Genomic DNA, 14,198 nt, shown 5'->3' on the forward strand with positions numbered 1-14,198 from the left:
AATGAAACCCTATAGCTTTTAAAACACATGGGAAAAAAAAATGCCTGGCATTTTTTACATAAGTAAGGTTTAGAGCAAATAGATGTCAGGACTCGGGGATATTTTCACTTTTATCCCGTTAAACTTTACAAGTTTTAGCTGTGCTTCTGAATTCTTCAGAGAAGCTTCGAAATTCACAAGTTCATACAATTCACAGAGCATCTGTTGTGAAAAATAAAGAGATTGTGACTTCCAATTTAAATAACTGAGATTTCCATTATTAAAAATAAAATCCTTGTTATTTAAAATAAAGCCCAGAATAGTCAGCATGGGAGTGGCATAAGAAAATCTAACTTAGAAATTTCAGAATAAGCAGGGAATTGATATGAATTGGAGGACTCTGTGTAGCCCATTAGAATTATCTTCCTATGCATGTGCAACATGAAATTAGAAATGAGGTCTCTAGCTGCCATTGAAGCCTGCAGGAGTTATGCACCAAGGCCTGGATCCCTAAAGTATCAAAGCACCTATTAAAGTACCCTTTAAAGTAGCTAAATTCCGATAAAAGCAAAACACCTAAATCCTTTTCAAGAGCTGTGCCTCAATGACCTTTTGGGATTCTGAAAATCTTCTCATTGTAAAGTGTTTAGCTGGATATCAGAAGAAACCGTTTAATAGATGGAGAGCACAATGGGAGAAGGGGACAAAACAAGGGAGGTTGGGGAGGGACAGAGGACCTGCTCTTGGCAGAGGAAACTTCTGAAGAGGAGACTAAGAAGCCTGAAGACGTGGGTGACAGTCAGTGACACGCGAACGTTTCAATTGCATCTGAGTTTTGTTCAACCTTTTGTGCACTGAAAATGAAGAATAAATTTGCATGTATCAAATTCAGTGTGAATTTTGCACAGCCCTAGTTCAATAATCTAAGTTTCCCAAAGATTGCTTTTGTTAACAGCCTCTTGTTGAGCGTCTTTCACGCAGAGGTCTCAAAGCTTTATAAACAATGTTCTGTGAGGCTGTTTTCCCTTGACAGATTGCAAATGGGAACATAAAGTTCTATATTTTTGATCTTGAGTTCCCCCAGATCACCCAGAGGGAAATGGCACAGTTTGGAGGTTGTGCCTCGCAGTTGCAAAATGCCATACCAACATGGATGTCCTCTCAACAACATATGTTGGGTGAAGTGTATTGTCATTTATACATGCAGAAATAAACCCCAAATAAGGCAACGGTCTTACTAGAGGTCACATATCCTGGGGTGAATTAGTAAGCAAGAGGTCCCTGTTATTGCACTATTCTTTGCCAGCCAGGCTATTCTGCCAGATTTCTTACAGGTATGGCAAATCAGGCTTTTATAAGGGTTTCATCCATAGTATTTTTATTCTTTCTTAAATAGTCCTGTATCACCAGCTGCTTTAGTCATGCTAAGGGAACACATCAATTCAAAATGAAGTGATGGTATGCTTAGGAGTGTCACCCTAGCAAGGCAGGGACCACTGGTTTAACAGCACAAAGGAAGTTTTTAGAAAGGTGTTTTAAAGGTATAAGTGGACTGAGGAAAGCACCACCCTAAAAGGATGAGGACAAGGAGCTTGTGGTCAGCTTAATGTGGCTCTGGCTGCAGCCCACTATTTTAGCAGAACATTTTGAATCATGCAGGAAAAAACCCAACCTCAAAGCCTCTTATCATTTGAAGAAACAATACCTAAATAAAGGTGCTAGGCTTTATTGCTGTTTTTTGCACTTCTGCACTGTGTCTAAAATATTCCCTTTGGCTTCCATGTGAGCAGCAAATTGGGTGAAGACTTTTGCCCAAGGTTTCAGGGACATCGCTGTATCTCTGCCCTATCTCTACCAAAGCTTCCTATAGTCAACCTATAGCACTCTTTGCTATTGCAAAACTTTGTTGTAAGCATAAGCCCCCATGTCTCTATAAATGTCTCATGTCTCACCCAGGCCAGGTGCCCACAGCAGACCACCGTCCATTTCAGTTGCTCTAATTTTCAGGTTTGAGAGATAAACATTAGATTCTCGGGGTTTGGGCTTCTCTTCTTCATTATTGCTTCCTAAGTTGTCATGGTTATCATTTGACACCCTCTCCAAATTCTTTTTCTGTTTAACAACTCTTGTACTCTCTTTTTTTACCCTGAATAAACAGGCTGCTTAAAACTGGAAAGGGAGGGGGTTGGGGGGGGAGGGCGGCGGGAAGCGAACATTTGTGTGCAGAGAAAAACGTTCACAAGGGGCTGAAAGACATTTCTGACCCACAAAAAACCCCCCACAGACTAATAGACTGCATGCTGTGACCAAACTGTCACTATTTTTAAGGTGTCTGACTTATACCTGCCTTGCATAATGGTCACTCTGAAAAGGATTTTGGCAGCCAGTTGACCACTAAGTAAGAAGCCGATTTTTTGTATTATTTTTATTTGTTTTACATTGTGGTTAGGCTTTCAAACTTTTTCAGGGCAGGAGGGGGGAGGCAGGGGGAGGGAAAGATGAAGACAGAGAGAGGGAGAGAAGAAGAAATAACCTAAAGAGATGCAGAGAGATAGAAAGTTAGAAGGACAATTTACACACACAGACAACCCACACAGGCACACCAGAGAATTCAAAAATAGGATAGCGGAGAGGATTCATAAACAGCCCCTTGAAAACGCGCGCTCCCTTTTTCCTTAGGAAAACACACCGTCTCTCCGAGGAGCATCCCGAGCACAGAGCGCTGCAGATCTGTCATTACAAGGTGTGCTGGTGCGGTGACTGTCTGCAAACTTGGCTCCGGCACCGCTCAGCCCGGCTCCTCTCCCTGTTAGCTCAGCAATTTCCCAGTGGTCAGCCCGTCTTGCCATAATCACACGCTGGCGCCACAACTGTACGCTGTACCTTGTAATGAATGCGTACTAAAATATACCAAACCGCTCCGATTCTGGAGCAGCCATGACCTCAGACTTGACAGCTCAACACCATATTTGCTTATGTAGCGTACCTGATAAAAAGGATGCCAGCTGCAATGAATGGAGTATTTTCTCTCCCCCCCTTTCTCTCTCTGTTAATTTTATGGTACATGGAGTATGAATTATTTCACTCTCATTCCACTCTTTCAATGGGTTTAAGCTGGGAGCTTCTCTGGGTTGCCAGTAGTTAGAAGATGGTCTATGTGAAATGCAGCTGCCCAGAAAGATAAAGTGCACAGAGGGCAGACGTTTTGGAAAATGCTTCTCTTAGGCAGAGGAGAAAAGTTTCTGTTTCTTCTACAGTTACACACTTGTCCTTCCAGAGCATGGTTTTTGCATCCATCTAGGAGCGAGTTATGTTAGATCATGTAAAGACCTGATGTCTCTGTCAGACTTTGCCGTAACCCATAAATAAAGGTGCCCTGAGCTTTAGAGCCCCTCCAAACGTAAATTAAAGATGATTTTCCATTGCAGAAAGGCTCAGATTTCACAAGCCTCATTCAAACTCAGCAGTACTCTCTTTTTTCCTATTGCTTTCATGTTATCAAGTGCAACAAGCCACAATATTAGGGCCTGTATCATATCTAACAATTAAAAAAGCCCCACAAACAAAACACACAAAATCCAAGCAATGATGTCCAGGCTGACTGAGATTAAATTCAGGTAGTTTTCTGCAGCTGTTCTGTCATGTTTTGCATGCAGTTAACATGAGGAAGCTTTGAACCCAATTTTCAAAGTATTTCTCTTTTTTTTTCTTTTTTTCTTTCCCACAGACACGTGCTGGTAAAAGAGCCATAATTCACAAGAGAAGGTTCCTAAAAGCACCTTGCATTTTGGTAATATTAGCTAGAGCAGATGTTATCATAATCCTACTACAGCAGTAGTGATTTGTCATCATTAAAGAGAAAAAAAAAGGTTAAGGAGTCTTTACAAACCTGCATTCACAGTATATTTTGCATTATAATTTTATCTAGCTTTGATGGAATACCCAAAATGCATTAAGTTTTTTGTTTTGTCTTCGTTTTGGAGAACAAAGTCATGTTCCAAGTTATTTTAGAGGCCTCGGAAGGGACAATGCAAAGCACAGCTTTGTAGGGTTTCCCATCAGGTGGAGCAAAGTGTGGGTCCACACAGCTTGCCTTGCCTTGGTAGACCATTTTGCTCTCAGTAAGAAACTCTTGCCAAACTTTCTCCACTATAAAGTGCACAGCTGATTTTTCTACCATTCTTCCTTGGTGAGACCTGTAGGTTTACTGCCAGCCTTTTTCAATTTAGATGCATCAGATGCAGTGTTCTCCTCTGTGTAAAACCCATACCCGTTATCTGAACTATATGAAGCTGAGCAGGCAGCTGGCACCTGACTCTAGTTGCAATTTGTAAGAACGGTTCACAGCGGAGGAGTTCCTCTTGACTTACAGTTGCGTAAGGGAGAGCAAGTTCAGGCTGGGGACCTCGGTGTGCCTTGGCATGACCCCGAAGGATGAAGTGGCTTCCACTGGGGTGGCATTGCCTCTGGTCTGACTGCAGTCTGTGAGGTACGCATTTCTAGGGACAACTGAGAGGGTTGTCAGCCTTTCTGTAAGGGTTTTTGGTGTCTCTGGCCATGGGGGACAGCTGCGGTTGAGCCACCTCTTGCCTGGGAGCAGCCTGGGTGGAGCAGGAGCTGGTGGTCCACCTTTTTTCATTCCACCAGTGCAAAGCTGCAGCAACTCAACTGAATTGGCTTTAGAGCTTCTTTGTACGTGGAGGTATACAGTGGTAAAGAACCATTCTGGCTGCCTTTGTTCATTCTTTCAACCTGCTTACGTCAGCAGAAGGACTGTTTCGGTGAAGATAAGTTAGGGCAGCCTCGTGGTGGAGGCAGTAACTCTAACACTGACCTTTCCTGCCTGACTCCTTTGTGCAAGATAGCTCAACTGTGTCTCACGAACGGTTGGAGCTTTTTTTTTCTTTCTTATTTAGATACTGAATTTAGGCAGCACGGCAAAGTGAATGACATTTATGCGAAGTGATATTATTTCTCATATTTTCCCTAAACTTGAAAATTCTGGCATTGATTCCTTGCTCACTTCCCACTGCACTAAACTGGTACTTCTCAGATACTGACAGCCATGCACATAAGGTGAATGAAGATTGAGACAATTGTCAATCTATCCCATAGAAGTGCTGGTGCTTCAAAGTTTTTTTGTGCAGACTCTATTCTGATGCTGGTAAGAATTGCTATTACACTCAATTAAACATTTTCCTGACTGGCTGCTTTCTCTTTGATTGCTTCCTATTTTTTGGGGGGGGGAATAAAGTAAAAATAATTATAAAGTATATTTTAAAATTAACACAAGCAGCTCTATTTGCATGTGAAAAATTATATACTCAGGGGAGAAATAGGCTGAGGTTTGCATTGACAATCTATTTTGGCACAGACCACGCAAAATCACATGGAAGAAGTTTGTATCTGTAAAGGAAAATTTTATAGACACACCAAACTCAAGAAATTGAGTTAAATATCCACAGGAGAGATGCAGAAAAAGCTCAGTGAAGACACAGGCTAACCAGAGCCTTTGCAGGACACTGTGACTCCACAACTGGAGGAACAGGAGCAGCATGAGGACATTGGTGAGACCAGCGACACCAGACTTTTGAAATTCTGACTTTGGTCAACATTTCTAAAGTCGTGGGGTCTCTTTCAGCAATCTGGAACAGCTACAGCACCTCTAAAAAGCCTGCAACATGCTATGCAGATGGATCTGCATGAAGTTAATGCTGAATTGAATTAATTTGCATAGCATTAGTTCTCACAGACTAGTAAGTGTTTTTCCATTCCTTTGTACATTGTAATTCCAGCCAGACACTTTTTTTTTTTTTTTTTCAGCTGCAACTTCCCTTCAACACAGCTACGGCTCCATGTCTGACCATTGCTCTCTAATGAACATCAGTTTTCATCATTTCTGTTGAGTCAGCACTCAGAATCAGTGCCCTCGACAAAATCTGGACTTTTTTGTGTTATTTCTACTTCCTTTGTCACGTATGGCACACTGTGATTGCGTTACCCTTAATAAATGTCCCCCTCGGCTTCAGGCTGATGTCCTTTTAACAAGACGCAGCTAGAGAGCTGCGTGGATCTGCTCCGGGGGAGACAGAAGGAAAGGGGAAGAAATGAGAAAAGAACAAGTGAAACTTTCTGCACAGCCGAGCAGCGAGTTACTTCCCCTCATGCAAAACACAGGAGAAGGCCCATAGCTGGCTGTGCTACCCCACCAAAAATTAAAGGGAAAGGGAATAAAGAGAGACCCAAGTCTCTGGACAGAGCTGTCAGGGTGCTCCTCGCATAAAGGATGGGGATGGGATGGACAATTACGGCAAAGAGAAGCAGCCAGTGCTGGATGGAAACATCAGGCTGACAGGGATTGAGGTCAGAGCTACAGAGCTGCATGAAGGAGGTGGAGGTGTCACCCAGGTGCCAGAGAGAAGGCCACCTCCTCAAGGGCAGAGGGAAAGGGAGAAAGCTGCTTTAAAGTCACGGGGGCACAGAGGAAAATATTTGAAAAACCAAATTGCAAAGGAGCAGATGCTATTTTCCAAGGACAATAGGTTTAATATTTCCAATAATCCCTCAGAACGGCTCTAACTTTGCTGATATGCAGCAAACAGTTATTTTTTTCTGTGTGCAGCCACCACGTTTGTGAGTAGGAGGAAGAGGTATTGAGTAAATACCCCAAGGTATGCTACAGACTATGAGATAGAGACGACTTAACAGATTGGATGCTGAGAAATTGGACGCTCGTTGCCAAAGCTTGACCAAGACGTGCAGGATAACTTGGGCACGGGAGGATCAGCATCTGGGGAGAGAACCACGCTCCTTCCTCACTTCCCAAGGAGCTGTCATAGCTGCAGTCAAGGCTCTGCGGTTGCACATGTAGTTGCAAGACGGGTCAGCAAGAAAGCCTGGGTAGCAGGGTCTGTCACCAGAGCTGCAGAGAGCATCTGACAGACGTGGTGAAGCAGGAGATGATGGCCCATCTCGTCAAGAAAGGCAGCCGTTTGAACCACACCCCCCCCGGGAAAAACCTGAATTAGAAGATGTGGGAAGTCAGGGAGAGAAAGTCAAACAACATAAAGAAAGAGAGAAACAGAAGGTTATGCCTAGTGCCAAAGGGAAGAAAAAGACTAAGCCTTAAGCTAAGAAGGGGGGAAAGGCCAGGTCTGCATTCACAGGAAAGAAAAAGGAAAAGGTTTGAGCACAAAATCAAAAGGAAGGAAAAGGACAAGCTGAAAGCCAGAGGGGGAGAGAGGGCAAAAATAAAGTCAGAGAGAAGAAAGAAGTACAGTGTGTTAACAGAGAGCCTGCTGAATAGGAGGCAGGATAATTCTCTCAAAAGTTAAAAATTTGATCTCCTCGTGTTTTCAACATACCCAAGCATTTCTGTAGTTAAAAATGGGAACTGGGCTAGAACGCATAGAACATGTTATAATCTGCTTATCTCAGTACACTTGAAAGCAAAGCAGCCGTTTGTGTCACTTCCATGACATTACTAATACTGTGTCTTTTGTATCCACAAGTAAATCTTGGCACAGCTTGGCTCTGGCTTGCAGCATGGACACAAGAAGAAGAAAACCTATTAGGGCCACAGACACTCAAAAGTGTGAAGAGTTATGTTCCTAGAAACCTGGATTTTGTTGGATCACTGGCAATATGCTTAGAGTAAAATAGTAATTTGTCATAGTGAGAAAAATAAAATATTATACAAGACAATGACAACTCAAATATTTACAGGTGAAACAAGTAATAAAGGTGGAGATGTTGTCAGATCTAAAGATGAACAGAGAACTGACAATTTTAAGTGACTAACATAAAATTACAAGAATAAACATTCTACCTAAGAAGTCTAAATTCATCTGCTGCAAAGCCAGGAATATGCAAGTACTGCACATGCTACTTAGGAGGAGTCTATTTATACCTAAGAAGAGAATACAATAAAGTTCCTAGTTGCATGCTTTATCCTGGCAGAAAATAGAAGGACACATAGCTCCTCTGGATGTTTCTTTAGAAGATGACTTTGGAAACTGTTTGACGAAGGCACGCTAACTATCAGTTTCATTTGCTACTCTGCTATTGAGCACAGTGGACAGACTGCAATATTAGAGAGCAACGTACAGTAGGCTTCACAAGAAATGTGCCTTTATCTTCAAAGTAGCAGATTTATTGATTTTAATAAGTAGAAAATATCTACCCGGACATTAGACAAACACAGACTCAACACAGACTGAGAAAAAGCTGATAATTGTGTTAAACTGACTGAGTTTTTGTTACATGTGCTTGGGAAATTTCCAATATCACAGAGTGCCAAAAGGCCTGCTTGTGAGTCTGACAAAAATCCCACAGAACTAAACAAGATAAATATTATACGATTTTTCTCAGACACAAATTTTACTGCATTGCGTAAGTATAAGGGCAGGTTTCTGCAACCTTGCTTGGGCAATATAACGCTTACCTTTGTGGGTAGTTCTGCTATTACCGGGACCGATGTCTATACAACAGGCACTGTACCTGAACACTTGCAGAACATAGCCCATCTATCGCGCTGGGAAAAACGCTGTAAGGTTGTCCCCCAGGAGCAATGGTCATGACTGAAAGGTCTTGTTTCCTTCAGGGTTCTAGGTCTGTGCCTAAAAGCAGGCTTGATGGGATTAGCACATTATAAAGCTCTGTAGGGATGGATAATGAGGATTTCTGCTCACATTTCCAGTAAGTAGTAAGAGTCTAACAAGGTTTATGGAGCTAGTGCAAGTGGAATTTTAGAAGCTTTTGCTTTAGTGCATGACCAGATGGTGGTGAGAAGAAGAGTGGTTGGGCTTCCGCGGTGGAAACTGTGACTGACTGGGTGATGAAATAAAAGCATTTGGGAAAGAAGAGTGGGAAGGCACCGGACTGTGATAGCTTGGAGCTGAAGGAGTAAGTTTGGGGTAGAGGCAGAGAAGTCTGCACCATTACAGCAAACTTCGGGAAACTGCTACATGTAGGAGCTCTGTTTCACTGGTGGCACAGCTAGAAAGTATGCACTGGAGAAGGCACAGCTCTGAGTTGTGGGAAGTGAGGCAGGCATAAGGACACACGCAGGACAAGGAAAAAAAACCAAACCATCAAGAGGCTTATTATTAAATAAGCATTCTTCCTCCAATCTACTAAGTGAGGTGGAAGTCATATAAAAAAAAAAGTGATCATGTCATTAAGGCAGTACCATATGTGTCTGTAAATATCAAGGGGATTGAATTCAGTGTGCATAAGGTGCCTAAACTCTTCCAGTGCCTCGCTGATGATCATTCAATATTTTGAATATCATGCTTTTTATGAAGCTTGCATGAATGCGTGTGTATGCATGTGTAATTAAGTGTAAAGTAAGATCCCCCAGAGATCAGGAGAGATCTCTGAGAGCTGATCCAATGGCTCACTAGATCTAGTTCAAACCTCAGGGCTGATTCTGTGCCCGCAGAAATAAAAGGGAGGGCACACAGTTACTGGTATACATACGTCATTGTACTGGGGTGTCTAAGTCAGTGAGAGTGGGGTCTGCGCACCGAGGACCCTGCCTTTTGGGACAAGTCCTGGGACGTTTGCCCCAGGATGTTTCAGAGACGTGAAAGCATGGTGCAAATAGAAGGGTGACTCTAATCTTAACTTCTGGCTTTCGTAGAGGGAGGAGGCCAGATGGTGTGATTAAAGGGCAGAGAGTGTCAAGGTCATCCATAATTACCATAATTTTGCATTTCTTGAGCTATTTCAGTTTGTGTCATAACATTAATGTTATTTAAAGTACACTCGTTTGTTTGCTTGTTTGATTTAGAAAAGAGATGAAATTGATGAAAGAGATGAAAAGAGAAGAAATATATCCAAATTCCTGCAGTATTCAGAGGACTCCAGACCTGCAGCTCCGAGCCAGCCTCTGAGGAGGTAGGGCCAGCAAGGCAAGCAGACTTTGAACCAAGGCTTCACTTTGGCTTTATACCTCCTCTTCTCTTGTTTCTCTCACAGGAGCATGAGTAGTGGAGAGGGTTTTTCTTTCTTTCTTTCTTTCTTTTTTTGAATCAGCTGAGTGAAACAGCACAAACAGCTAGCTGTTTTCCAGGGCTTGCTCTTTCTACACATTCTCCGTTTTGTATTTTAGTGCATGTTAAAATGTACAGTGATTACTGTAAGCCTTGACATGAGCTATAAGCATGTGCACCTACAATTCGAGCACCTCACAATGCTTGTTATGGAAAAAAAGGTTTTACAGCTTTCATTTACTAGGTACCGGGAGCTTTTTCTTTCATGGTGTTGAGACCTCTGAGCAATGCTCAGCACCCTTTCTGTGACCGATCATGCCTGTCACAGTGGTCCTGTCTTTAGCAGGTGGTGGGGAGTGGGACAAGTTGCTGCCGACTGTGATCCACTGGTCTTACTCAGGCCAGGAAGCAGGTCTGTGGGTGGAAAGTGGAAATGGTGGTCTTCTCAGCAGAATAAAGGAAGTCTCACCAGAAGACAATAACCGAAAGGAAGTGCATATGGAAACATCCCATCACCCACACCGAACTGCAGTAAAACCTCATGCAGCTGAAGGAGGTTTATGGGCTCTTTGAAGCATAGCCACCCACAACTGTCATCAGACCAATCTGTGTGGTTTTTTTTTAATAGTACTTTGGGGTTTTTTCCCTCCTTTTTTGATTGGCAGGCATAAGGTCTAATCTTCATGTATGTGTGTGTATATATATACATAAAGAGAGAAAGAAAATATGCACATTTTTGTCCTTCAGCCTGTCCATGTTCTAAAATAAGGTGAAGGGTATGTTCCACAAAATAATTTTATTTACCCCAAAACTGAATGAAAAAGTCCCCAGAGATATCCCACAAGTGGGACTCCCATCATGGTCAAACATTTAAGAGGAGTTGAGTCACAGTCATGGTTTGGCTCATACAGAAGTCATGATCTTTCTCCCTTGAAACTAACCTCAGCTGGCATCAGCAGAAATACAATCAAGTTGAAGTGAGATTTCACTTTTACAGTCTGGGGCCAAATCTTCATTTGTTCTTGTTTCTGCCATTTTTATTTAAAAACTGACCCTTGAATGGCTGAGTATGGGGCTCAGGGGTTGAACTGCTATAGCTGGATGAACTGTTTTCAGCTAAGTGTATGGCTAGCCTGCTTTAAGTTTCATCTGAAGAACACTGCTCAGACGCAGTTTTCAGATAACTATAATCCCACCTTTGGCGACTTCAAGTGTGGTAAACAGAAAGCATAAGTTGTTGACACTTCTTTGAAAAATTTGCATTTTATTTAATATGTTTTGCCCCCTTCCTGTATGATTTTTTGTGTATTTGCATTCAGTGCCGCTTATTGACATAAGGTCCAGCTAAAAATTGATTTTTAAGTCATTCTCTAAGAAACTGTTCCTGTTCAGTGGAATGAGCAAGTATGTGAATGAATGAAGTGCTTAAACCCAACAGGTATGCACCTTAACTGGCTTGTTAAAAGAGACATGGCCTCAAAAGCACAGTCATAAAGAAGAAACACAGCATGTTTCCATCCATCCAGAGACCAGGAAAGCTGCCATCTGACAGGGATGCCTAACATATGACAGCAACAGCTAACACTAACACAAGCCATCCTTTTCTCTCTCCATCCTTTCCAAGTCCCTCTGTCTGCCACTGCACATGCCCAGACACAACCCAGGTCCTCAGTGCAGGGTGTGTTGGTTCCAAAATCTTGCTCTGCTCAACATGGCATACTGTGCTACACAGTTCAGCCAGTAAGGGGAGGCCGCTGCAGTCATCTATTAGGAAATGGAAATGTATAATGTGGGACAGGATAGCAATGGGGCCAGGATCATGCCTTAGAGATGTATGCAGAAATATGTAGTCTTGTCAGACTTATCTGAAGTCCTTCTGATATGATGCAGTCCAACCTAGGCGTTGGACTGCAAGGATCGAAAGACACCATCAAAGAAGGTTTTTCTTCGTTTATTTAAGGTCGTGTCAATAAAAGGCCAAAACCGCCTGAAACTCCCAACAGGTCAGGTCACTCCAGTTATCTCAAGACAGAATACGAGCAAAGCAAGGGAATACAGTGTTCAGGCTGAGTCTCCTTTCTCCAACATGGCAGTCACCTTGCACCCCATGATCGGACCCCGTTCACAGCAATGCATGTGAGCCTGTCCCTCTCCCTCGGTGCCCACTCTCTTCTCCTCCCACAACCCACACGTGCCTGTGCCAGGCTCTCCACTGGCAAAGGATCTGATGATGCAAGCACAAGGAGCAGGTTGATAGTTTGAAAGTGGGGGCTGGGAAAAAAGAAAAAAAAAGGAGGAAAAAGAAAGGTCTTCCAATTGCTTACGATTTTCAGTTTGCCAAGCAATAAACAAAACCCCCAGAGCCGCCAGCTCCTTCAAAATTGCCATTTTTATCCGCGCTGCTCCACCAAGCAGCTCGGAGCGGTACCCGCAGTACCCTGACACAAAACCACAGGAGGGTGTGGTTCCTGCTTCTGCTGGGCGCAGAACAGGGAAGCTATTTATTTCGGGTGCATCTCTGTTCAGTGAGTCATGTTTCGACTGGAAAATTGGCCACAGCTTTCTCGCAGATCTTTGTTGCCAGCAAAGCTGGCATGTTACCCAATTCCTCCCAGCTCCCTTTCTCCCCCCCCAACCCCCACCCCCTTCCCCAGCTTGGGCTGCCTTTACATTGTTAGAGCCCCCGTTTAATAATAGTCATTGTTCCATGTTAACCTTGAGAATCGGGGAGAAAGGACAGTGAAGGGCGTAGCTGTGTGCTATAATGAGCATTTGGTGCTATAGCAGGTGGGAAAGGCTTTGGGGATCTGGGCAGATTAGAAAGAGAGGGGGCTCTAGCAGATGTTGAAGCAGGATGATGTATTGCTGTTCACTCTGGGATTCAGACAATACCAGCACAAAAGTAGAACAGGGAAACGGGGAAAAAAATTGATCCCTTCTGATACAAACTGGGCTAGAAACCAGACATGCTTGAAAGTGAGCATTTAAAAAAGACAAATACGTTTCCAGGCCCAGCACCTTCTCCTCTCTGTGACTGCCAGACTTCTCTTTTAAAACACCATCTCAGGTTTGATTTATTTTACATTAACTTAAGCCTTGAAGCGTTACATACAACTTCTCCTTCCTTTCCCCTCCTCCCAGGCAGAAGCTGGAAATGAATGCATCTGAACTTCGTCCTCTGCAGCACACTCCTCAGTCAGCCCAGACAGGACACATACAGCAGCTGTAAATAAGGTCTCACATACACACCAAAGGTCAACAACACTTAGAAATCTAAAATGCTTTCTTCAGTTCTTACTGTGACACTTCCAAAATCTTTTAATGGCATGATTCCTAGTCTCATTATCCCATAAAGCATAGTCAACCTCAAAAGTAAATGTCACACTATTGCCTATAAGCTGATAACTACATTAAAAATGTATGTTAAGAAGACTAAAAAACAGATCTTAAATGGTGAAACTTTGTCTTATGGAGGACTAACACCTCAAGAGGCAATGGTGCATCTGTTGTAATAAATAATCTGCAGGAGATGAAAGAAAGTCAGGCTTAGCTTTGACCTTGATTTTCTGGAATGCAAATCAAAGTGAGATACTGGGTGCACAGCACATTGAAAAGTGAAGTTTTTTAAGGCAGATACCTAAATATGGATATAGGACCTTAGTTTTGGAGTCCCACTAGAGTTGAAAATCTAGGCCTAATTTCTGTTTCTGTTTGCAAAAATGTTGTCAAGAAACTCTCATCTTTCTGAAGTTTATTAGATAATTAAAATTGTTCTCTGTGAAATAATTTCTGATCAGCAGATCATCTGCTTTTGCATTCTTTACATGTGAGTAATATACAAAATCTGGGTTATTCGGTCTTGACTGGCACTGCTCTGTGCACTGACTAATGATTGCATCTGAAATTATTGCTGTAAAGGAGTTTATCTGCAGACTGTCCCATGGACAGCCATGGGTCGGGACAGTGGTGGTTGAGAAACAGCTCCGGCCAACACTTTCCAGCATCCTGGAAATCCTTCAGCCATCCCTGATTTCTGACTCCAGAAGGCTGCCAAAAACCCCAGCAACAACACCCTTCCCCATCAGAAGAAACACAATAAAATAGCATAGATTATTACTATAGCTATTATCCTTAGTGGGGTTGTCTATCGAGGGGGGGAAAATACCCTGATTCCTACAGGCATCAGCTTTAATATTTAGATGGCCAAAACCCAGCATGTAACAG

The sequence above is a fragment of the Haliaeetus albicilla genome, chromosome Z (genome assembly GCF_947461875.1).
Source record: "Haliaeetus albicilla chromosome Z, bHalAlb1.1, whole genome shotgun sequence".
NCBI lineage: Eukaryota > Metazoa > Chordata > Aves > Accipitriformes > Accipitridae > Haliaeetus > Haliaeetus albicilla.